We start from the raw sequence: 23,707 nt of genomic DNA, 5'->3' as shown, positions 1-23,707 counted from the left end.
AGCAGGACCAGGTGGAGATAATTGAATCATTAGGGGGCGGTTTCCCCCATGCTGTTCTCATAATTGAATCATTAGAGGCGGTTTCCCCCATGCTGTTCTCGTGATAGTGAGTGAGTTCTCATGAGATCTGATGGTTTTGTGAGGGGCTTCTCCCTTCGCTCAGCACCCATTCTCTCTCCTGCCATCCTGTGAAGAGGGGCCTTCCGCCATGATTGTAATTTTCCTGGGGCCTCCCCAGCCATGCGAAACTGTGAGTCAATTAAACTTCTTTCTGTTATAAATGACCCAGTCTCGGCTGTTTCTTCATAGCAGCGTGAGAACGGACTAATACACAGCATCATAGATTTTTGTGGTGTAAAGTGCTTTGGAGAGTACCTTGTGCAAAGGAAGAGCTTCACAAATGGTATTAACTTTTTAAATCATCTTGCTGCACTAGTACTAATGATTTTAAGCCATATGTGGTGCTTCTCAAACCAGCCCTGTGCAGATCAGTCCGTCAAGATTAAGCTCTGAGCAATTTTGTGGCGATTTTGTATCTCTTTTTAATGTTTTCAAATGAATTTCTCATGGAAATTCATCTTTTAATTAGAAGTATGCAAACTACATGTTTACATTGTTTGAATCTTTTTAACTCTAAGCTAAATAATATTGTGCACATAGAGGTTGCTGAATTCTGAAAATACTGATGACTATTACTGTGTATATACCCAAAGGAACATAAATCATTCTATCATAAAGACACGTGTATGTGCATTGCAGCACTATTCACAATAGCGAAGACATGGAATCAACCTAAATGCCCATCAGTGCTAAACTGGATAAAGAAAATGTGGTACATACACATCGTGGAATACTATGTAGCTAAAATAAACAATGAGATCATGTTCTTTGTGGAACGTGGATGGAGCTGGAGGCCACTATCTTTAGCAAACTAAGGCCGGAACAGAAAACCAAATACTGAATGTTTTCACTTATAAGTGGAAGCTAAATGGACACATAGAGGGGAACACGTACACTGGGGCCTATCGGTGGGAGGGAGAGGATCAGGAACAATAACTAATTGGTGTTAGGCTTAATACGTGGATGATGAAATAATCTGTACAACAAACCCCCATGACACATGTTTAGTTATGTAAAAAACCTGTACATGTACCCCTGAACGTAAAAGTTAAAAAAAAAAAATCGGAAAACAGTACTACAAATACAGAATATATGCCTGTGAAATATAAAAATATTTTCTGAACAAATCAATGATTTTGAGACAGTTAAAAAAAAAAAAAAAAAAGCTGATGACTAATGTGGAAAGTAGAAGCAGAGAATTACCATAGCAAATAAAGGCAGCATAGAAAATCAAAGAAAAGTGATTTCAGAAAGTCAAATCCAGAAAATCTAAAATTTTTTTTTTAAGAATTAGAAAATTCTTATAGCATCAACAGATGATTAGGATCTACAATAATGATCAAGACATTTTAAATTATTTTAATCTTTGCTACCATGACTCATATTGTTAAGTTCAGAAGACATCTAAAACAGATTGGATTATTATTCTTTGTCCATCTAATAGGAATACAATAAAAACATGTTTTTATATATATGTATATAATATTATGTCTATATCTCCTTGATATGAGATCAGTGGGTAGATTCTAAAAATCTCTTGATCTACCTTCTGACCTTACATGACATATATAACTTGATGTATTTGATATATGACCAGTATGCAGTTAAGCCCTCAATTAACATTGATGGTAGCTTCTTGGGAATTGTGACTTTAAGTGAAAAAACTAATAACAAAACCAATTTTACCACAGGCTAACTGATATAAGCAAAAGTTGAGTTCCTATGGCATCTTTCTGGTCACAAAAACATCACCAAACTTCAAAATAAAGACCCAAAACGCTTCTAACATTAAGCATTGAAATACATGTAAACTTTACATGCATTGAAAGACAATACAAACAAGTAACATGACCATTTACCCAATTTGTCATCAATCAGTGAGTGAGAGTGATTGTGGTGGTGGATTAAATCAGGAAATAAATGTTTGAAAAGTGAAAATCGTAGGGAGCACTTCCTCCCACCTTGAAGTTCTAAAACAATCACAAATGTGGTAGGTTCTCTGAGCACTTTCCTACTCCATCGTTTTAGTGTCATGCATTTGTATGATTATTGTATCCTTTACAGATTTTTATTTTACAATGATTTGAACTCATTCATTTTCCAACCTGCTTATTCCAGTTCAGGATTACAGATGGCTGGAGCCTATCCCATGGACTCAGGGTGGAAGGTGGGAACCAGCCCTGGACAGGATGCCGTCTCATCACAGGGTGCACTCACACACACACCCACATTCACTCACTCTGGGCCAGTTAACGCAATGTGCACATCTTTGGATTGTGGGAGGAAACTGGAGCACTCAGAGTAAACCTGCACAGACATGGTGAGGATGTGCAAACCACACAGGCGGTGGCTCTGACAGGGAAGCAATTATTATTTTTTCATCAATGTTACAAACAACGTTGAAGGAAATGATGTTATTAGAGAACCTGCTGTATGTCTATATCTACAGCTGTCTGTATAATCTTTATTCATATCTAGCTATATATATATATCTCAATAAAACACATTTTTATTGTTATGCATATTTGATTAACAAAGAATGATGAATCAATTTGTTTTAGAAGTTCTGAACTTGAGAATATGTATCGTAGTAACAAAGATTAAAATAATTTGAATTGTCCTGAGCTTTTGCCCTCTCTTATTGATTAAAAACTTCACTCTACCAGCACTTCCAACAACAGCAGCAAGTAAGTCAGGGTCATGGATACAGCTGAATAAATTCTGGAGATGATTTACTAAATTTAATGAAGGATATGTCTAAGTGAGAACAGACTTTGAGTTTTATATATATGTATAGTTTTGTTGATATGTAATTGCACATGTTTATGGTGTACATGTGGCATATGATACATGCATACAATGTGTAATGATCTAATCAGGGTAATTAAGATATTCATTACCTCAAACATTTATAATTTCTTTGTGTGAGGAACATTCCAAATCTTCTCTTCTGGTTATTTTGAAATGTACTACAAATTCTTGTTAACTGTAGTCACCCTATTATACTATTGAACACTAGAACTTACTCCTTCTAACTGCATTTTTGCACCCATTAACTAACCTCTCTTCATTATCCTCTTCATTCTATGTTTCCCGGTCTCTGGTAAGTGTCATTCTAGTCTCTACATCCATGAGATCCAGTTAATTTTTTAGCTCCCACATAAGTAAGAACATGCAATATTTGTCTTTCTGAGCCTGGTTTATTTCACTTATGACCTTATTTCACTATGACCTCGATTTCCATCCATGTCACTGCAAATGACAAAATTTTACTTTATGACTGAATAATCCATTTGTGTGTGTGTGTGTGTGTGTGTATATATATATATACACACATATATACACCACTTTTTATCCATTCATTTATGGGCATTTAGGTTGATTCCATATTTTGGCTATTGTAAATAGTGCTTCAATAAAGATGATAGTTATCATTTTTCCAAAACAAATACTAGATTTGATAACATTTAAAATGCTAATTTTTAGAGAATTATTTATTTTTAAAATTTCAATAGATTTTGAAGAACAGGTGGTATTTGGTTACATGTATAAGTTCTTTAGTGGTGATTTCTGAGGTTTTGGTTCACCCATCACGCAAGCAGTGTACACTGCACCTAATGTGTAGTTTTTCATTCCTCACCCATTTCCCACCCTTTCCCCTGAATCCCTGAAGTCCATTGTATCAGTCTTATGACTTTGCATCCTTGTAGCTTAGCTCCCACTTATAAGTGAAAACCTAGGACGTTTGGTTTTCCATTCCTGAATTACTTCACTTAGAATAATGGTCTCCAACTCCATCCATGTTTCTGTGAATGCCATTATTTCATTCCTTTTTAATGTATGAATAGTATTCCATAGTATATATGTACCACATTTTCTTTATGCATCCATTGACTGATGGGGATTTGGACTGATTTCATGTTTTTTCAGTTGTGAATTGTGCTGCTATAAACATACATATGCAAGTATCTTTTTTGTATAATAACTTCTTTTCCTCTAGGTACATACCCAGTAGTGGGATTGCTGGATCAAATGGTAGGTCTACTTTTAGTTCTTTAAGGAATCTCTACATTGTTTTCCATAGTGGTTGTACTAGCTTACATTCCCACCAGCAGTGTAGAAGTGTTCCCTTTTCATCACACCCCTGCCAACATCTATTATTTTTTGGTTTTTTGATTATAGTAATTCTTGCAGGAATAAGGTAGTATTGCGTCGTGATTTTGATTTGCATTTCCCTGATAATTAGTTGTTTTGAACATCTTTTCATATGTTTGTTAGCCATTTGTATATCTTCTTTTGAGAACTGTCTATTCATGTCCTTAGCCCACTTTTTGATGAAATTGGTTTTTTCTTGCTGATTTGTTTGACTTCCTTTTAGATTCTGGGTATTAGTCCTTTGTTGAATGTATAGATTGTAAAGATTTTCTCCCACTCTGGGTTGTCTGTATACTCTGCTGATTATTTCTTTTGCTATTCAGAAGCCTTTTAGTTAAATTAAGTCCCATCTATTTATCTTTGTTTTTGTTGCATTTGCTTTTGGGTTCTTGGTCATGAAGTCTTTGCCTAAGTCAGTATCTAGAAGGGTTTTCCCAATGTTATCTCCTAGAATTTTTGTGGTTTCAGGTCTTAGATTTAAGTCTTTGAACTATCTTGAATTGATTTTTATATAAGATGAGAGATGAAGGATTCAGTTTCATTCATCTTCATGTGGCTTGCCAATTATCCCAGTACCATTTGTTGAATAGGGTGTCCTTTCCCCACTTTATGTTTTTCTTTGCTTTGTTGAAGTTCAGTTGCCTCTAAGTATTTGCCTTTATTTCTGGGTTCTCTATTCTGTTCCATTGGTCTACATGCCTATTTTTTATACAAGTACCATCTTGTTTTGGTAACTATAGTCTTGTAGTATAGTTGGAAGTCAGGTAATGTGATGCCACCACATTTGTTCTTTTCACTTAGTCTTGTTTCGGCTATGCAGACTCTCTTTCGGTTCCATATGAATTTTAGGATTTTTTTTTTCTAGTTATATGAAGAATGATGGTAGTATTTTGATAGGAATTAAATTGAATTTGTAGATTGCTTTTGGCAGTACGGTCATTTTCAAAATATTGATTCTACCTATCCATGAGCATGGGATGGTGTTTCCATTTGTTTGTGTCATCTATGATTTCTCTCAGCAGTGTTTTATAGTTTTCCTTGGAGAGGTCTTTCACCTCCTTGGTTAGGTATATAGGTATATTCCTAAGTACATTTTTTTTTTTTTTTTTTGCAGCTATTGTAAAATTGATTGAGTTCTTGATTTGGTTCTCAGCTTTGTCACTGTTGGTTTATAGCAGAGCGACTGATTTGTGTACATTACTTTTGTATCCTGAAACTTTGCTGAATTCATTTACTAGTTCTAGGAGCTTTTTGGATTAGTCTTAGGCTTTTCTAGGTATATGATCATATCATTGGTGAACAGTGACAATCTGACTTCCTCTTTACAGATTTGGCTGATCTTTATTTCTTTCTCTTGTCTGATTGCTCTGGCTAGGACTTCAAGTACTACATTGAATTGAAGTGGTAAAAGTGGACATCCTTGTCTTGTTTCAGTTCTCAGGGGGAATGCTTTCAACATTTTCCTGTTCAGTATACTGTTGCCTGTGGGATTTTCATGGACGGCTTTTCTTACCTTAAGGCTTGTCCCTTCTATACTGATTTTGCTAAGGATTTTAATCATAAAGGGATGCTGGATTTTGTCAAATGCTTTTTCTGCATCTATTGAGATGATGTGATTTTTTTGTTCGTTTTTCATTCTGTTTATATGGTGTATCACATTTGTTGACTTGCAGGTGTTAAACCATCCCTGCATCCCTGGTATGAAACCCACTTGATCATGGTGGATTATCTTTTAGATATGCTGTTGGATTTGGCTAGGCAGTATTTTGTTGAGAATTTTTGCATCTATGTTCATCAGGGATACTGGTCTGTAGTTTTCATTTTTTGTTATGTTCATTTCTGGTTTTGGTATTACGGTGATACTGGCTCCATAGAATGATTTAGGGAGGATTCTCTATCTTGTAGAATAGTGTCAATAGGATTAGTACCGATTCTTCTTTGAATGTCTGATATAATTCAGCTGTGAATCTGTCTGGTCCTGGACATTATTTGTTGGCAATTTTTTTATTACTATTTCAGTGTCGCTACTTGTTATTGGTCTGTTCAGAGTTTCTGTTTCTTCCTGGTTTAATCTAGGAGGGTTGTGTATTTCCAGGAATTTATCTATCTCCTCCAGGATTTTTAGTTTGTGTGCATAAAGGTGTTCATTGTAGCCTTGAATGATCTTTTGTATTTCTGTGGTATTGGTTGTAAGGCTCCTGTTTGGTTTTTAATTGAACTTTTTTGGGTCTTTTCTCCTCTTTCTTGTTAATCTCATTAAGTGTTTATCAATTTTATTTATCTTTTCAAATAACAAGCCTTTGTTTCATTATCTTTGGTTTTGTTTCATTTTTATTTGGTTTTGCTCTGATCTTGGTTATTTATTTTTTCCACTGGGTTTGGGTTTAGTTTGTTCTTTTTTCTCTAGTTCCTTGAGGTGTGACCTTAGATTGTCTGTTTGTACTCTCTCAGACTTCTTGATAAGGCTATGAACTTTCCTCTTAGCACCTGCTTTTGCTGTATCCTAGAGATTTTGGTAGGTTGTGTCACTATTATTGTTGAGTTTAAATAGTTTTTAAATTTCCATTTTGATTTCATTTTTGACCCAAAGATCATTCAGGAGCAGGTTATTTAATTTTCATGTATTTGCATGGTTTTAAGAGTTCCTTTGGAGTTGATTTTCAATTTTATTCCACTGTGGTCTGAGAGAGTAATTGATACGATTTCAATTTTCTTAAATGTATTGAGACTTGTTTTGTGGCCTGTCATATGTTCTATCTTGGAATATGTTCCATGTGCTAATTAATAGAATGTATATTCTGCAGTTGTTGGGTAGAATGTTTTGTAAATATCTGTTAAGTCCGTTTGTTGTAGGGTGTAATGTGAGTTCGTTGTTTCTTTCTTGACTTTGTCTTGATGACCTGTCTAGTGCTATCAGTGGGATATTGAAGTCCCCCACTATTATTGTGTTGCTGTCTGTCTCTTAAAATGCTAACTTTTATTTTAGCTATAAAAGATATTTTAGAATATTCACACAATAGAGATTAAAAAAATTTACAGCCTAGTTCTTGCTCCTGTCACATTCCCTCACAAATATAATTCCTATTAAAAATAACGAAACAATGGGATCTGTAAAATAGTTTTATAGTCTCTAGATTTTACACAAATCTTTATAGAACAATTAAGCTGCCTGAAAATTTGCCATGGTTTCAGATACATCAGGAATAATGTAAAAATACAGAAAAAATAAAGTATCTGAAATGTCAACTGTTACTCTAGTTGTTGTCAATATCCCGTATGGTCACATCAAGTGCCTTTCACAAAGTATCTGAGCCATCAAAGCCAATTTGGCCCATTTGGTGGAGACAATAGGTTCAGTCATATTTTTAGCCACTAAAGCAGATATGGAGAAAAGAAGAAAAATATTGCCCTAGTGGCAGTTACAGTTACAGAAACTTGATTGCTTTCATGATTTCCAGGGAATAATTGAATTGTTTAGGACACGTTTTATGTAAAAATAGGTTGTCTACATGTAAGATTTATACACTGCGTTAAATAGGAATAATATATGCATAAGAGAAAACCTGAAATTTTACTCCCCCTAACCATTTAAGGACTCTGTATTTGTGTGTGTCTGTGTGTGTGTGTAAGTGTATATATGTATATGTAAATGAATCTTTGCTAACTTAGCAGTTCAGGGTACTTAATTTTAATACTGTTTACAGTATACTATATTTGACATAACTTTTCAATTCAGCATTTCATATATTATGAGCAATCATAAACTACTTAATGGGCTTTCAGTTCATATAGGAAACAACAAGGTAAATTAAAAAATTTTAACACAATTTAAAAGCAATAATGCAAGTTAAAATATTGTTGATAATAATAGTTTTGTATCAGTTAGAAAGATTATACTGTTTTTAATCAGCCAAAATATCTACTTCTGCTTGATGAGACATAGCCAGAATTTGAAGCTATTGCAGTTGAAAATTTTCATTAGTGATGTCTCTCCACAATAATGGTGCATAGCAATCAGATCGTCTCAGTTGTTGCGGGAAGTCAGGGACCCTGAATGGAGGGACTGACTGAAGCCGCGGCAGAAGAACATAAATTGTGAAGATTTCATGGACATTTATTAGTTCCTCAAATTAATACTTTTATAATTTCTTACACCTGTCTTTACTGCAATCTCTGAACATAAATTGTGAAGATTTCATGGACACTTATCACTTCCCCAATCAATACCCTTGTGATTTCCTATGCCTGTCTTTACTTTAATCTCTTAATCCCATCATCTTCTTCGTCAGCTGAGGAGGATGAATGTTGCCTCAGGACCCTGTGATGATTGTGTCAACTGTACAAATTGTTTGTAGAGCATGTGTATTTGAACAATATGAAATCTGGGCATCTTGAAAAATGAACAGGATAACAGCGATGTTCAGGGAATAAGGGAGGTAACTTTGAACTGGCTGCCAGTGAGCCGGACGGAACAGAGCCATATTTCTTCTCTTTCAAAAGCGAATGGGAGAAATATGGCTGAATTCTTTTTCTCAGCAAGGAACATCCCTGAGAAACAGAATGCGCCCTGAGAGCAGGCCTATAAATGGCCCCCTTAGAAGCGTGCGGTCTTTTAGGGTCGAAGCCGAAGGGATGAAATAAGCCCTGGTCTCCTGTAGCACTCCCAGGCTTATTAGGATGAGGAAATTCCCACCTAATATATTTTGGTCAGGCAGGTTGTCTGCTCTCAAACCCTGTCTCCTGATAAGATGTTATCAATGACAATGTGAAACTTCATTAGCAATTTTAATTTTGCCCCATCTGGTGGTCCTGTGATCTCACCCTGCCTCCATTTGCTTTGTGATATTTTATTACCTTGTGAAGTATGTGATCACTGTGACCCACACCCTATTCGTGCACTCCCTCCCCTTTTGAAAATTGCTAATTAAACTTGCTGGTTTTACGGCTCAGAGAACATCACGGATCCTGCCGACATGTGATGTCTCCCCCGGCCATCCAGCTTTAAATTTCTGTCTTGTGCCCTTCCCCTTTATTTCTCAAACCAGCTGAGACACCTAAGAAATAAAAAAGAACCCACAATAAATATCAGGGGTGGGGTTCCCCCCATACTCAGTGTGATACCAAAGTAAGCCTTTCTTTTGCTCATAAGTTTGTGCATCAGCATCCACTTCAGGTGCTAGTCTTCCTGTGAGCTGAGGTTGCTCTTCTGATGTGTCCCTCATTTTTTGATCAGCAGGTTAGTGTGACATTTTTCTCCTTGTGAAGATGGCAGAGATGCAAAGAAGACAGTCTGACCCAGGCAAGCACATATCACACTCTTACTTGTGTCATGCCTGCTGATATCTCACTGACCAAAACAAATCACATGATCAAGCCCCAAACTAAGGGCTAAGAATATATTATCCAACCTCCTCCCCCAGTTATGATGCCATGGCAAGGGTGTTGGATGTGAGAGAAGTGAAGTATTGTGGTCAATAAATCAATGTACTATGCACAATTTTTCTTACTCCATATTACTAGAAAATTAGAAAAATTAACTTAGAAGGACATCATTTATGGCAGAAATTGACTGTCAAGTTGTTTTCTATACCTGAATGGAAACTTTCAGTTCTATGTTAAGTGATGAGACAATGAGATATCACTCACACCTGGAAGTGTGTGTGTGTGTGTTTTTTTTTTTTTTTAATTTAAAAGGTAATAGTAAAGTGCTTCCTAACCCAGAGTTGAATGTATTTGACTCGGGAAAGCATTTTATAATGTTTTTAGAAGCATTTTGAAGGCATTTTAAAATATGCACAATAACATGTCATTTGTTATTTTTTGTGATGAATAAATACTTTTCTTTCTAGTCTAGCCTTCTTATATCTTAGCCTCAATATGATTATTTTTTCTGCTTGGAGGTTATAAATTTTAGGCTACTCAAGACACAGAATTCATTACTGATATATGTACCCTGGTGTTAATGGCTGGTGGAGAACTGTTTGATTCTCTTATTGCCCAACCTGTGTGCACACCTTTTCTCTTAATGACCAGCATGACCTAGCAGGAGAAAGCAGGATTGCACATTATTATTTTTTTAAATTATTTTTTATTAAGCAGCCTTAAAATACTTAGACTTAGGGGCACAAAATAATTGCATTCACTTTTTCACCATTTCTTTCAATGTTGAATCAAGATTAGGAGGCAAAATCAACTGTCATCTATGATAAATGGAGTGTAGTAATTGGCATTAAGAAGCAAGCTTTTTAATTTGATTAACTACACTGTTTATTGCTACATTCACAGATGCTACTCTGTTAGTAGTAATCACGACATATTTTATCTTTTTCTATTTTATTTTAATACACAAAGTAATCATTAACCAAAGTAAAAAGTATTTCGTCTACTGTATCATGAGTTTTCAGCAACAGAAAAAAAAACCCCACAGTTTTCTCATAAACTCCTACCACATATGTGAAGAAATGGTTTAAGCTTTGCTTACGATATGGCTTTATCCAGCTCTAAAGTGAATTATCTTCTAGCATGCATATGGGGTGAGACTTGCCTTTTCAAATTATATGTACTTTCCATTAAGTGTTATTCCATATTGCCATTCAGCAATGGAATTTTGCCAATAACAAATTGTGTTTTCTTTCTGACCAGATTCATCATGTAATTGATATCATATAGTACTTGTCCTTCTATGTCTGATTCCTTTTGCTTAGCATAATGTCCACCAGGTTATTCTAAGTTGCCACAAATGGCAGGATTTTCTTCCTTTTTAAAGGCTGAATAATATCCCATTATATGAATATACAACATTTTGTTTATCCGTTCATTTCTTGGTGGGAATTTAGGTTGCTTCCATATCTTGGCTATTGTGAATAGTACTGCAGTGAACATGGGAGTGCGGCTATCTCTTTGAGATCCTGATTTCAATTCCTTTGAAAATATACCCAGAAGTAGGATTGCTGGATCATATATTTCTATTTTGAATTTTTTGAGGAAACTTTATAGTATTTTTCCACGGAAACAATTTATACCTCCACTAACAGTGTAAAAGCATCCCTTTTATCCTCTGCCTCTTGCCAACATTTATATATATATATATTATGTATTGCCTTTTCTTGAATTTTTTGTCAGTTTGTACGTCTCCATCTCTTTAGGGTCAGTCCCTGGCACTTTAGTTTGTCCCTTTGATGTCATGTTTCCCCGAATATTCTTTATCTTTGCTATATGTCTTGGTGTCTGTGTAAGAAGCAGGTATTTATTCCAGTCTTCACAGACTGGCTTTGTCTGGAGAAGTTCAACAGTTAGCCTGTCCAGGGATTCTGGGCAGACTGTCTCTTGTGGACCATGGTCGGGCTTGCTGCTGGAGCCTTTGGGATAGCTGGTCAGCTGTCTGGGTCAGCAGGTGAGTGGGCTCAAAGCATGAGACCCCTGGAGCTGACCTAGCAGTGGAGCAAACCTTAAGTCTGGGTCTGTTGGAGCCAAGCTGATCGTGGGGTGGGCTTGAAGCTTGTGGCCGTTGGGCCTAAGATGGCAGTGGGATAGACCCAAAACCTGCTTCTGCTGAGACTGCTCTGGAGCTGAGGCAGGCCCAGCAGTAATGTGATCTGGAGATTGAGTCTGCCACACAGGTCTGAAACCTGGGCTGTAGGGTCTGGCCTGGTGTGAGGGAAGATTTGGAGGCTGAGTCTGCAGGTACCAGCCTGGAGTCTGGGGCTGTGAATGCTTTCCTGATGCTGGGTTTTTCTGTGGCAGGCCTAGATTTGGAGTCCAAGGCAAAGTCCTCTGCTCACTTCCCTGTTTTTCCCCTGAGTGGAGTTTTTTTCTCTACATGCTCTGCTACCTGGGGTTGAGGGAGAGGTGACATTGGTAATGTAAAGCTGTCTTTCCTACCCTCTTTAATGCATCTTTTCTCATTTCTATGCTCTACCCAGTACTGTGATCTCTTACTTGGTTTGCTTAGCTCTTGTAAAAGATTTTCATGCATGGATACCTGTTTAAATTGATGTTTTGGCAGAGGAATTATCATTAAGAAGTCCTATTGTATTCTTGCTGTACCCCTTTCATGTTGCCTTTTCATATTATTGGTTGGTTCCTTTGCTGTACAGAAGCTTTTCAGTTTGATGTAATACCACTTGTCTATTTTTGTTTTCATTCCTTGTGCTTTTGGTGTCATATCTAAGAAATCATTGCCAGGGCCAATGTCAAGAAGGTTTTTCTCTGTTTTCTGCCTTGCTCCCTCCCTCCCTGCCTCCCTCCCTCCCTCCCTGCCTCCCTGCCTCCCTGCCTCTTTTTTCTCCCTCCCCTCCCCTCCCCTTCCCTTCCCTTCATTTCTTCTTTTAGATGGGGTCTTGCTATGTTGCCCAGACTGTTCTTGACCTCTTGGACACCAGTGAACTTCCTGCCTCAGCCTCCCAAGTAGCTTGGATTACAGGCACATACCATTGCATCCTATGTTTTATTTGAAAAGTTTTATAATTTCAGGATTTATGTTTAAATCTTTAATCAGTTTTGAGTTGATTTTGTGTATGGTGCAAAATAAGAGACCAATTTTATTCTTTTGCATGTATATATCTAATTTACCCAGCATCATTTATTAAAGAGTTTTTTTTCTCATTGTGTATTCTTGGCACCCGTTTTGAAGATCAGTTGACTGTACATGTGTGAGTTTATTTTTGGGCTCTCTATTCTGTTCCATTGGTCTGTTTGTTTTTATGACAGTACCATGCTGTTTTGATTATTATAGCTTTGTAGTAGACTTTAAGACCAAGGAGTGTGATGCTTCCAATTATATTCTGGTTCAAAATTGCTTTGGCTGGTTAGGATCTTTTCTGGTTTTATATGAATTTTAGGATTATTTTTCTTATTATGTAAAAATTTTATTGGGATTTTAATAGGAATTGCATTGAATCTGTAGATAACAGAATCTAGAAGGTAGCGGATAGTGTGGATATTTTAACGATATCATTCCTTTCAGTGAACATAGGAATGTCTTTCAATTTATTTACATCTGCTTTAATTTCTTTTCTCAATGTTTTGTAGTTTTCAGTAGAGATTTTTTACTTCCTTGGTTGAGTTTGCTCCTAAGTATTTTAAAAATTTTGTAAATGGAATTGTTTTCTTAATTTCCTTTTTGGATAGTTCATTGTCAGTGTATAGAAATGCAACTGATTTTTGTATGTTGATTTTGTATCTTGCAACTTTGCTGAAAATGCATATTAGTTTTAACAGGTTTTTTGTTTGTTTGTTTGTTTTGTTTTTTTTGGAGGGGGACTTCCAGGTTTTCTACATGTAAAACATGTCATCTGAAAACAGAGGTAATTTTATTTCTTCCATTTGATTTACATGCCTTTTATTTCTTTTCCTACCTAATTGGTCTGGCTAAAATTTTCAGGTCTATGTTGAATAGAAATGGCAATAGTGGGCATCTTTGCCTAGTTCCAGATTTTAGAAGAAAAGTTTTCAGTTTTTCACCATTGAGTATGACGTAGCTGGGGCTTTCATATGTAGTCTTTATTCTGTTGAGGTATGTTCCTTTTTTAAAAATTTTTTTGAAACAGGGTCCCGCGATCACCCAGGCTGGAGCCCAGTGGTGTGATCATAGCTCACTACAACCTCAGATTCCTAGGCTCAAGTGATCTTCCTGCCTCAGCTTCCTAAGTATCTAGGACTACACCATGCCCAGCTTATTTTATTTTATTTTATTTTTTGTGGAGATGGAGTCTTGCTATGTTACGCAGGTTGGCCTCAAACTCCTGGTCTCAAGTCATTTTCCTACCTTGGTCTTCCAAAGGAGGAGACCTGGGATTACAGGCATGAGCCACCACACTCAGCTATAAGTTTTTATACCAGATACTTTAAGAGTGTTTTTTATGATAAAATGGTATAAAATTTTGCCAAATGCTTTTTCTGCATCGATTGTAATGATTGTGCAATTTTTTCCTTCATTTTGGTAATATCATTTATCACATTAATTGATTTCAATGTGTTGAACATGCATCTCCAGGATAAATCTTACTTGATCATGGTGTATAATTATTTTAATATGCTGTTAAATGTGGTTTGATAATATTTTTTGAGGAATTTTCCAGTCATGTTCAGCAAAGATATTGCCCTGTAGTTTTCTTTGTTTGTGATGTCTTTGTCTGGCTTTGGTGCTGGCCTCATAGACTAAGTTTGGAAGTGTTCTTTCTTCTCCATTTTTCGAACAGTTTAAGAAGGATTGAATTGATTCTTCATTAGATGTTTAGTAGGATTCACCAGTGAAACTATCTTGTCCTGGGATTTTCTTTCTAGGGAAATTTTTGAATACTGATCCTTTTTTTATATTTTATTTTTCCTTATTTTTTATTGGTCTGCTCAGGCTTTCTATTTCTTATTGATTCATTCTTGGTAGATTGTTTCTAGAAGTTTATTTCTTCTTGGTTGACAAGCTTGTTGGTACATAATTGATTATAACAATCCCTTACTATCTTTTTATTTTGGTAGCATTGGTTATGGACTTACTTATTTGAGTCTTCTTCCTTTTTCTTAGTCTAGCTAAGGTTTTATTTACTGTATTTGTCTTTTCAAAAGACAAACAGTTATACTGTTCCTTGTGTTGTTTTTCCATTCTCTATTTCATTTATTTCTGCTTTACTCTTTATTATATTCTTCCTTATGCTACCCTTGGGCATACTTTCTTCTTATTTTTCTCATTCCTTGAGGTGTAATATTAGGGTGTTTATTTGAGATTTCTTCTTTTTTAATGCAGGCATTTATTCTTATAAACTTCCCTCTCAGTACTGCTTTTGCTAGATCCCATTAGTTTTATTATGTTACATTTCATTTTTATGTGTCTTGAAATATTTTCTAATTTCTCTTTTCATATATTCTTTGACCCAGTTGTTGTTTTTGTGAATTTTTCTGTTTTCCTTTTGTTATTGGTTTCTAGTTTTATTCCATTCTATTCAGAAAAGTTATTTGGATAAATTCAATCTTAAGAATGTAAGATAGGTTTGTTACCACCTAGCATGTGATCTGTCCTGGTGAATGTTCCATGTGTGCTTGAGAAGAATGTATATTTTGTTACTTTTGGTGGAATGTTCTGTTTTTGTCTGTTATGTCCATTTGGTCTATAGTGTTATTTAAGTTTGCTGTTTCCTTTGTCAGTTGAACAATGACAAGATGCAGAAATTTGAAAAGAAGAGCTTTATTTCTCATAAAGGTCTACAGCCTGCAGGGTGGCCATTCTTACAGGCTGGGAAGCATAACCTCTAGTTAGAAGCCAGAAACAGGCACTTCAAAGGTGGAAAGAATAAGACAAGGCTTTATGCTGAATGTGGTAGCCAAATATACATATTTAATAAGCTATAGGAGGATTCATGAGTATTTATGAAAGGAGAAAGGTACATGTACAGTTGAGCTTCAGGCCCCTCCGTGAGACCCATGTTCAAAAAATGGCAGTGTTAACATGATCCAAGCATGAAAATTTTGCCCTCTGATGCCAAAAGGTAAAGCAGAAGACATGAAAACCCTCGCTGTGCAACATGCATAGACTGGCCAGAATCACTCTGGTCAGTGGTCTTTTAGCAGGAACAAGTGCTGGTTAAAACTGCAAAAGGGAGGAGTAGTGTCAGGCAACCCTTGATACCAGGGGTGGAGTGAGTTCATTCAAAAAGCTGGTTTCTGTTTAGTCCTTAGGAAAGAGAGCCTAATGGTGTTCAGTGAGGGAGAGGGTATAATGAGGCATGTCCTATTTCCTATTCTGTTATGGTAAGAATTCAGTTTTCATGGTTTATATTGGGCCCTTTAGTTAAGTGGGGGTCCATTCATTTGGTTGGAGGGCTTAGTATTTTATTTCTCTTCTTGATATTTTTGTCTGGATTATCTGTCCATTATTTTAAATGGGTGTTGCAGTCTCCTATTATTGTATTATCTATTTCCTTTAGATCTGCCAATGTTTGCTTTATATTTTAGGTGCTCTAATATTGGGTCCATATATATTGTAATTGTTATAGCTTCCTGTTGAATTGATACTTTTATCTTTATATAATGACCTTCATTTCTCTTGCAGCAGTTTTTGATCTGAAGTCTACTTTGTCTCATGTAAATATAGCCTCCCTTGCTCACTTTGTTTACCATTTACGTGGAATATCATTTCCAATTTCTTTGTTTTCAGCCTATTTGTGCTCTTAAATTTGAGTGTCTTGTAGACATTATACAGTTCAATATATGTGTTTAAGTCTATTCAGCTACTCTATATATTTTGATTAGAGAACTTAACCCATTACATTTCAAGTAATTATTGGTAAGTAAGGATTTACTGTTGCCATTTTGCTAATTGCTTTCTGTTTTGTCATTCTTTTCCTTTTTTATGTTTTGATGATTTCTTTGTAGTGATATACTTTGATTATTTTGTCTTTATCTTTTTTATATTTGCTATAGGTTTTTTACTTTGTGGTTACCGTGATATTTAGCATAACATTTCTTGAAGTTCTAATAGAGTATTTGAGCTGATAGCCTCAATCACATAAAGAAAACCCTCTATACTTTTACTTCCTTTTCAACACTGTGTTATTGATGTCAGAACTTGCTTCTTTTACACTATGTATCTATTAACTAATTTTTGTGGTTATAGTTATCCTTTATTCTTTTATCTTTTAGCCTTTGTACTAGGGCTAAAAATGTTTTATGTGCCACCCTACAGTATTACATTACTATTCATTTGTCCATATATTTATCTTTACCAGTGAGATTTATGCTTTGATGTGCTTGCATGTTGCTCTTTAGCATCCTGTCATCTCAACTTAAAGAACTCCCCTTAACACTTCTTATAAAACTGGTCTAGAGATGAGGAACTCCCTGTTTTATTTGTTGGTCTGTGATATAATTTGGCTCTATGTCCCCACCCAAATCTCATGTTGAATGGTAATCCCCACGTGTGGAAGGAGGGGCCTGGTGGGAGGTGACTGAATCACGGAGGTAGATTGCACCCTTGCAGTTCTCATGATAGAGTTCTCACAAGATCTGATCTGGTTGTTTGAAAGTGTGCAGCACATTCTCCTTCTCTCTCTCTCTCTCTCTCCTGCTTTGGCCATACGAACACTGTGCCTGCTTCTCATTTGCCTTGCACCATGATTGTAAGCTTCCTGAGGCCTCCCCAACCATGCCTCCTTTATAGCCTGCAGAACTGTGAGTCAGTTGAACCTTTTTTATTCATAAATTACCCAGTCACAGGTAGTTCTTTATAGCAGTGTGAGAAGGGATTAATACAGAAAATTGGTACCAGAGAGTGGGGCATTGCTCTAAAGATACCTGGAAATGTAGAAATGACTTTGGAACTGGGTAATGAGCAGAGGCTGGAACAGTTTGGAGAGCTCAGAAGAAGAAAGATAAACAAAGTTTGGAACTTCCTAAAGACTTGCTAAATTATTGTGACCAAAATGCTGATAGTGATATGGAAAATGAAGTCCAGACTGGAGTAGTCTCAGATGGAGATGAGAAACTTAATGGGAACTGGAGTAAATGTCACTCTTGTTATGCTTTAGCAAAGAGACTGGTGGCATTGTGCCCCCTCCCTAGAGATCTGTAGAACTTTGAACTTGAGAAAGATGATTTAAGGTATCTGGTGGAGGAAATTTTTGAAGCAGCAAAGCATTCAAAATGTGGCCTGGCTGCTTCTAATACTGTAAGCGCATATGCATTTGCAAAGAGATGGTCTGATATTGGAACTTTTATTAAAAGGGAAGCAGAGCATAAAAATTTCAAAAATTTGCAGGTTGACCATGTGGTAGAAAAGCAAACCCATTTTCTGGGAAAGAATTCAAGCTGGGTGTAAAATTTGCACAAGTAAAGTGGAGCCAAATGTTAATAGCCAAGACAATGGGGAAATGCCTCCAAGACATTTCAGAGACTTTCCAGGCAGCTTCTCCCATCACAGGCCTGGAGGCCTAGGAAGGAAAAATGGTTTTGTGGGCCAGGCCAGGGCCCCATTGCACTGCACAGCCTTGGGACATGGTGCCCTGTGTCCCAGCTGCTCTAGCTCCAGCTGTGGCTAAGGCCAAGGTACAGCTTAGGCTGTTGCTTCAGAGGTTGCAATCCCCAAACCTTGGCAGCTGCCACACGGTGTTGGGCCTGTGAGTACACAGAAGGCAAGAGCTGAGGTTTGGGAGCCTCTGCCTAGATTTCAGTGAATGTATGGAAACACTGAGATGTGCAGGCAGAAGTATCCTGTAGGGGTGGAGCTTTTGTGGAGAACCTCTACTAGGGCAGTTTAGAGGGGAAATATGGTGTTGGAGCCCCAACACAGAGTCCCCACTGAGGCATTACCTAGTAGAGCTGTGAGAAGAGGTCCACCATCATCCAGACCCAGAATGATAAATCTACCAACAGCTGGCAGTGTGCACCTGAAAGCCATAGGTACTCAACACCAGCCCATGAAAGCAGTCACAAAAGCTGTACCCTGCAGAGCCACAGGGGTGGAGCTGCCCAAGGCCTTGGGAGCCCACCTCTTGCATTGATGTGGCCTGGATGTGAGACATGGACCCAAAGGAGATCATTTTGGAGCTTTAAGATTTAATGACTGCCCTGCTAGGTTTCAGACTTGCATGGGGCCTGTAGCCCCTTTGTTTTGGCCAATTTATCCCTTTTGAAATGGGAGCATTTATCCAATGCCTATGCCCCCATTGTATCTTGGAAATAACTAACTTGTTTTTGATTTTTCAGGCTCATAGATAGAAGTGACTTGCCTTGTCTCAGATGAGACTGGACTTTGACTTTTAAATTGATGCTGAAATGAGTTAAAACTTGGGGGACTGTTGAGAAGGCATGATTTTGTTTTGAAATATGAGACCTATATGAGATTTGGGAGGGGCCAGGAATGGAATCATATGGTTTGGCTCTGTGTCCCCACCCAAATCTCATGTCAAATTGTAATGCCCATGTGTGGGAGGTGATTGAATCATGAGGGTGAAATTCCCCTTTGCTGTTCTCCTGATAGAGTTCTCACAAGGTCTGGTTGTTTGGAAGTGTGTAGCACTTTTCCCTTTGCTGTGTCTCTTTTTCCTGCTCTGGCCCTGTGAAGACCATGCCTGCTTCCCCTTCACATGCCATCATGATTGTAAGTTTCCTGAGGTCTCCTCAGTCATGCCTTCTGTATAGCCTGTGGAAATGTAAGTCAATTAAACCTCTTTTATTCATAAATTACCCAGTAGTTCTCTATAGCAGTGTGAGAATGACAAATACAGTCTGTGGAAGCCTTTTTCCCTCCTGTATTTTTAAAAGACAGTGTTGCCGTATATGACAAACCCATGGCTAATATCACAAAATCATGTGAGACTTTATTTGGTAAAGTCAAAATCTATTTACATTTGTTAGTAGTAAACCTTAAAAGAAATTCAGCTTAAATATGTGGATCCATCCTTCTTATAGTTAATAAGAAAGTAGGTAACCACAGTTTAAAAGGCCACCTTGCAAATGAGAGCTTATAATAGCAGTTATACTTTCTTTAGTGGAAAGAACACAGGAAGGCATGTTTCATGTGACCCTTAAATATTTATAGTTTTTATGTGTATCCTTAGCCACATTTTATTTGTTTTTGTATAATTTCACTTGACAAACTAAAATGTTTGTGACTCTCCTTATTCAGTATTGCTTTTATTATCTATGTTTCAACATACATGCCCATGAGATTTGACAGGATGCCCTTAAGCAGTCTCCTAACTATCATAATATGATATAATGCTTCAAATGAACATAAATGTATAGTTCAAAATATGCATCTACAGCTCAAACTATGCATTTACCAACAGAGTTAAATACAATACTCTAAAGATACAAGAATTTGTTGTTGGGTGTATGTATAGGTGCTCTGTGAACTCATTCTCACTATATCAATGTTATTTCCTACAAGTATAGGAAAAGTAAGTGATAAATTAAAATTCTGTTAACTCTTCTATTGGAAGTTTTGTATCTTTGGCTTTATATACTTTATTTTGACTAAAACCATAAATGACTCAGAGGAAAGGAAAAAAAGTACTTTTGACAATGCATATATTTATATTTCAGGTCAGGAAATGAAACTCAGGCAACCAAGTTTACACATCAAAGTGTACATTCTTTCTTAAGCTAAAGTAGTATTATTTCATATTGTAAAGAATAAGTAAGCTAAAAAATAATTGGATTTTTGCCGGGCGCGGTGGCTCAAGCCTGTAATCCCAGCACTTTGGGAGGCCGAGACGGGCGGATCACGAGGTCAGGAGATCGAGACCATCCTGGCTAACACAGTGAAACCCCGTCTCTACTAAAAATACAAAAACTTAGCCGGGCGAGGTGGCGGGCGCCTGTAGTCCCAGCTACTCGGGAGGCTGAGGCAGGAGAATGGTGTGAACCCGGGAGGCGGAGCTTGCAGTGAGCTGAGATCCGGCCACTGCACTCCAGCCTGGGTGACAGAGCGAGACTCTGTCTCAAAAAAAAAAAAAAATAATAATAATTGGATTTTTATTTAATTTCAATGATAGCAAAGACCTCTTGTTTAGTACTATATTCCCAGAGCTTTAAAGGATGCCTGGCACACAATACATACTCTAAAAATGAATGAATGAATGAATGAATGAATGAATGAATGCAAAGATGACAGAGAGGATTTTTGACTTAAAAAGTATGCTTTTTCATCACCAAAACTCTCTTTAAAGTTACCTTATTTTTAAAAAAAAAAGCATGTTAAGAACTCCTGGGCTTTAACCTGTCACCTTGCAGAACAGTCTGTTTTCAAGAAAATATAGCTCTTACGGCAGAGGACTGCAGCAAACTCAAGGGGCTAAGTAGCTTTCCGGATCCCTTAAATCTCTTCTCAGATTTAGGTTTTGTTAAATTAGCTATTAGCCAAATACAAGTAGAAGAGTTGTCAGGAAGATGAAATTCCACAGTCAAGTACAGCATAAGAATAAATAGAAATAGAAATGTGTAATCTGTAGGTTTCTCGAGGGGTTTGAAACTTGCCAGCTGGCTTGTTAAGGGGAACTCAGACAAAGCACTGAAAGCTCTGATTACTAAAGGATGCTTTGTTTTAGGACATTGATAAAAATGAAAGCAAATACATTCTAAGGATGAATTTAACAAAAAGTGTTCATTGAATGCATAGGCTTTTTAAAATCAGGATTAAAAAGTTTCTGCCTCCAGGTCTTTGATTTTGTAAAAATGCTTACGGAATATTCAATCTGTTGTAGACAGTTGATGGAATCTGGTAATCTATGTTACGGAGCAATCGCCTTTTGGGTTCATCAGATTTGTTTATTTGGTCAAGGTGGAAGAATCTACAGCAATGCTTAGAAGGTAATTAAGATTTCAGCACCCAGATCAATAAGGAAAGATAAAGAAAAGGAGATTAGTTCTTTCAGAAGATAAGTTTGAGAGGTGACTAGATGTCAGTCTTTAAGTATATGTAGAAATTATCAAGCAGACCAGTTTTCCTCTTTCTTTCTAGCATGGCACAGAAGGAAGTGGGTTTGGTCAATCTTTCATCAAATATTTATTGAGAGCTCGTGTTTCGCACAGTATTGTGAAGGATACTGTAGCCAACACAGGGAAATATGGATCTCCTCAAGTGTGCAGTATGAAATGCAATTTAAAACACTTGACTATCTACTATGTATAAGTATATAAATATGTGTAGTTTCTCCACTGTTTATTTTTGGGGAGAGAATAGCAGCTATCTTAGTTCAGCATTTTGACAGGAACCAGGAAACCTTCTGATCTTTACCAGATGTATGGCAACCTAGAACAAAAAGCACATTTTTAGCCTCTTTTGCAGCTAGGAGTGCTTATGTGCCTAAGTCCTGTTAACGAGATATGAACACAGGTAAAATGTGTAATCTGTAGAAAATTCCCTTAAAGGGAGGAGTGCATCCTTTTCTCCCCTGTAGGCTGAGTTCTGGAGCTGGAATAAGTAGCACAAGGTGGGAGCTGAAAGAGGAGGGTGTGGAATAGAGAAATGTTTCCCCTCATTTAAGAAGTTCATATGCTTATAGATACTTCCATTTGTGTAAAATAGTTAATCAAAACATACAATGTTTGTGATATGAATGATACCCTTTAGACTTGTACAGTGCAGAACCTATACAATCACATTAATATTTGATAAGCCTGATAATCATGGAGCCACCATAACTAGTCTGAAACTGCAAACACATTTTACAATTTTTTTTCGAACTTTTAGTGTTTTTGTTACTCAAGGCCATACCTAATCCTATATGCTGTCCTTAACATGTAAGCTCCCCTGAAGCAGAGATATTCCCTTTCTTTGACATTCTCCAGTGCCTCGACAGAGCCTGCCATATAGAAGACACTAAAATATTTGTTGGCTGACTTCTGAAAAAGAAAAAGGAAGAAAACAAAACAACAAACAAACAAAGAGAGAGATTGACAGTGTGGGCTGGAGAGCTAGGAATATTTTTTCCTTTGCTAAGAGTTTGTGACCTTTTGAAATTTTACCATACATAAAACTGTTTTTATTGGAATCATATGTAAAATAAAGTAAAAATTGGGCCATTAATACCTACCATATTTTGTGATAAAGAAAATTGCTTAATTCTTTAGAGTCATGTTTTTACAATATAAACTAGTAAGTTTAAAATAACTCAGGCAAGCTGGGCATGTGGTGGCATGTGCCTCTAGTCCCAGCTACTTGGAGGCTGAGGCAGGAGGATTGCTTGAGCCCAGGAGTTTGAGGCCATAGTGCACTGTGATTGTTCCTATGAGTGGCCACTGCACTCCAGCCTGGAAAAATATAGTGAGACCCTACCTCTAAGAGAAACAAAATTAAAAACATCTTTTTTAAGCCAAGGCCTAGCTACATATTTATATTGAGAAATCAGCCTTTAGCATTTTTTTTTCAACTTTTATTTTAAATTCAGAAGGTACATGTATAGGTTTGCTACTTGTGTATCCCTCCCTTCATCCCCCACTTCAGAAGTTCCCAGTTTCTGTTGTTGGCATCTTTATGCCCATGAGTAAGTACTTAATGTTTAGCTCCCACTAATAAGTAAGAACATGCATCAACCTGTAAAATTTAAATTGTGACCATTTCTGAAAGATTGACAAAGAATTATTTTTTTTTTGGTCAATTATTTAGCATTTGCTAAATTTCTCCTGTGAGGGCAACACTGTGGTAGACACTGCGTAGCTCACAGGTAGAGTCTCCATGTGATTGCTGACCACACCCATTCTTTACAGGTTCTGAAATAAAGGAACAATATATAAAAGAGCTAAATAGAGAACAAGATGCTTGTTTCATTGATGTTAAGGCTGGATTAGAGAAGTCAGCCTTGTGAACTTACTTGCCATGGAAAAGCCACGGTGGATGACAGAAAGCACATAATGTGGACACTGTTCATCGCCAGGTAGATTGTCAGAAGACATCTGCATCAGCCCCTCTCCTCCCCTGCGCTGGGATAGGAGGTTTCAC

Source organism: Macaca nemestrina, chromosome 3 (assembly GCF_043159975.1).
Source record: "Macaca nemestrina isolate mMacNem1 chromosome 3, mMacNem.hap1, whole genome shotgun sequence".
NCBI lineage: Eukaryota > Metazoa > Chordata > Mammalia > Primates > Cercopithecidae > Macaca > Macaca nemestrina.
The sequence above is the reverse complement of the archived record's forward strand: the minus strand, read 5'-3'. Positions refer to the sequence as shown.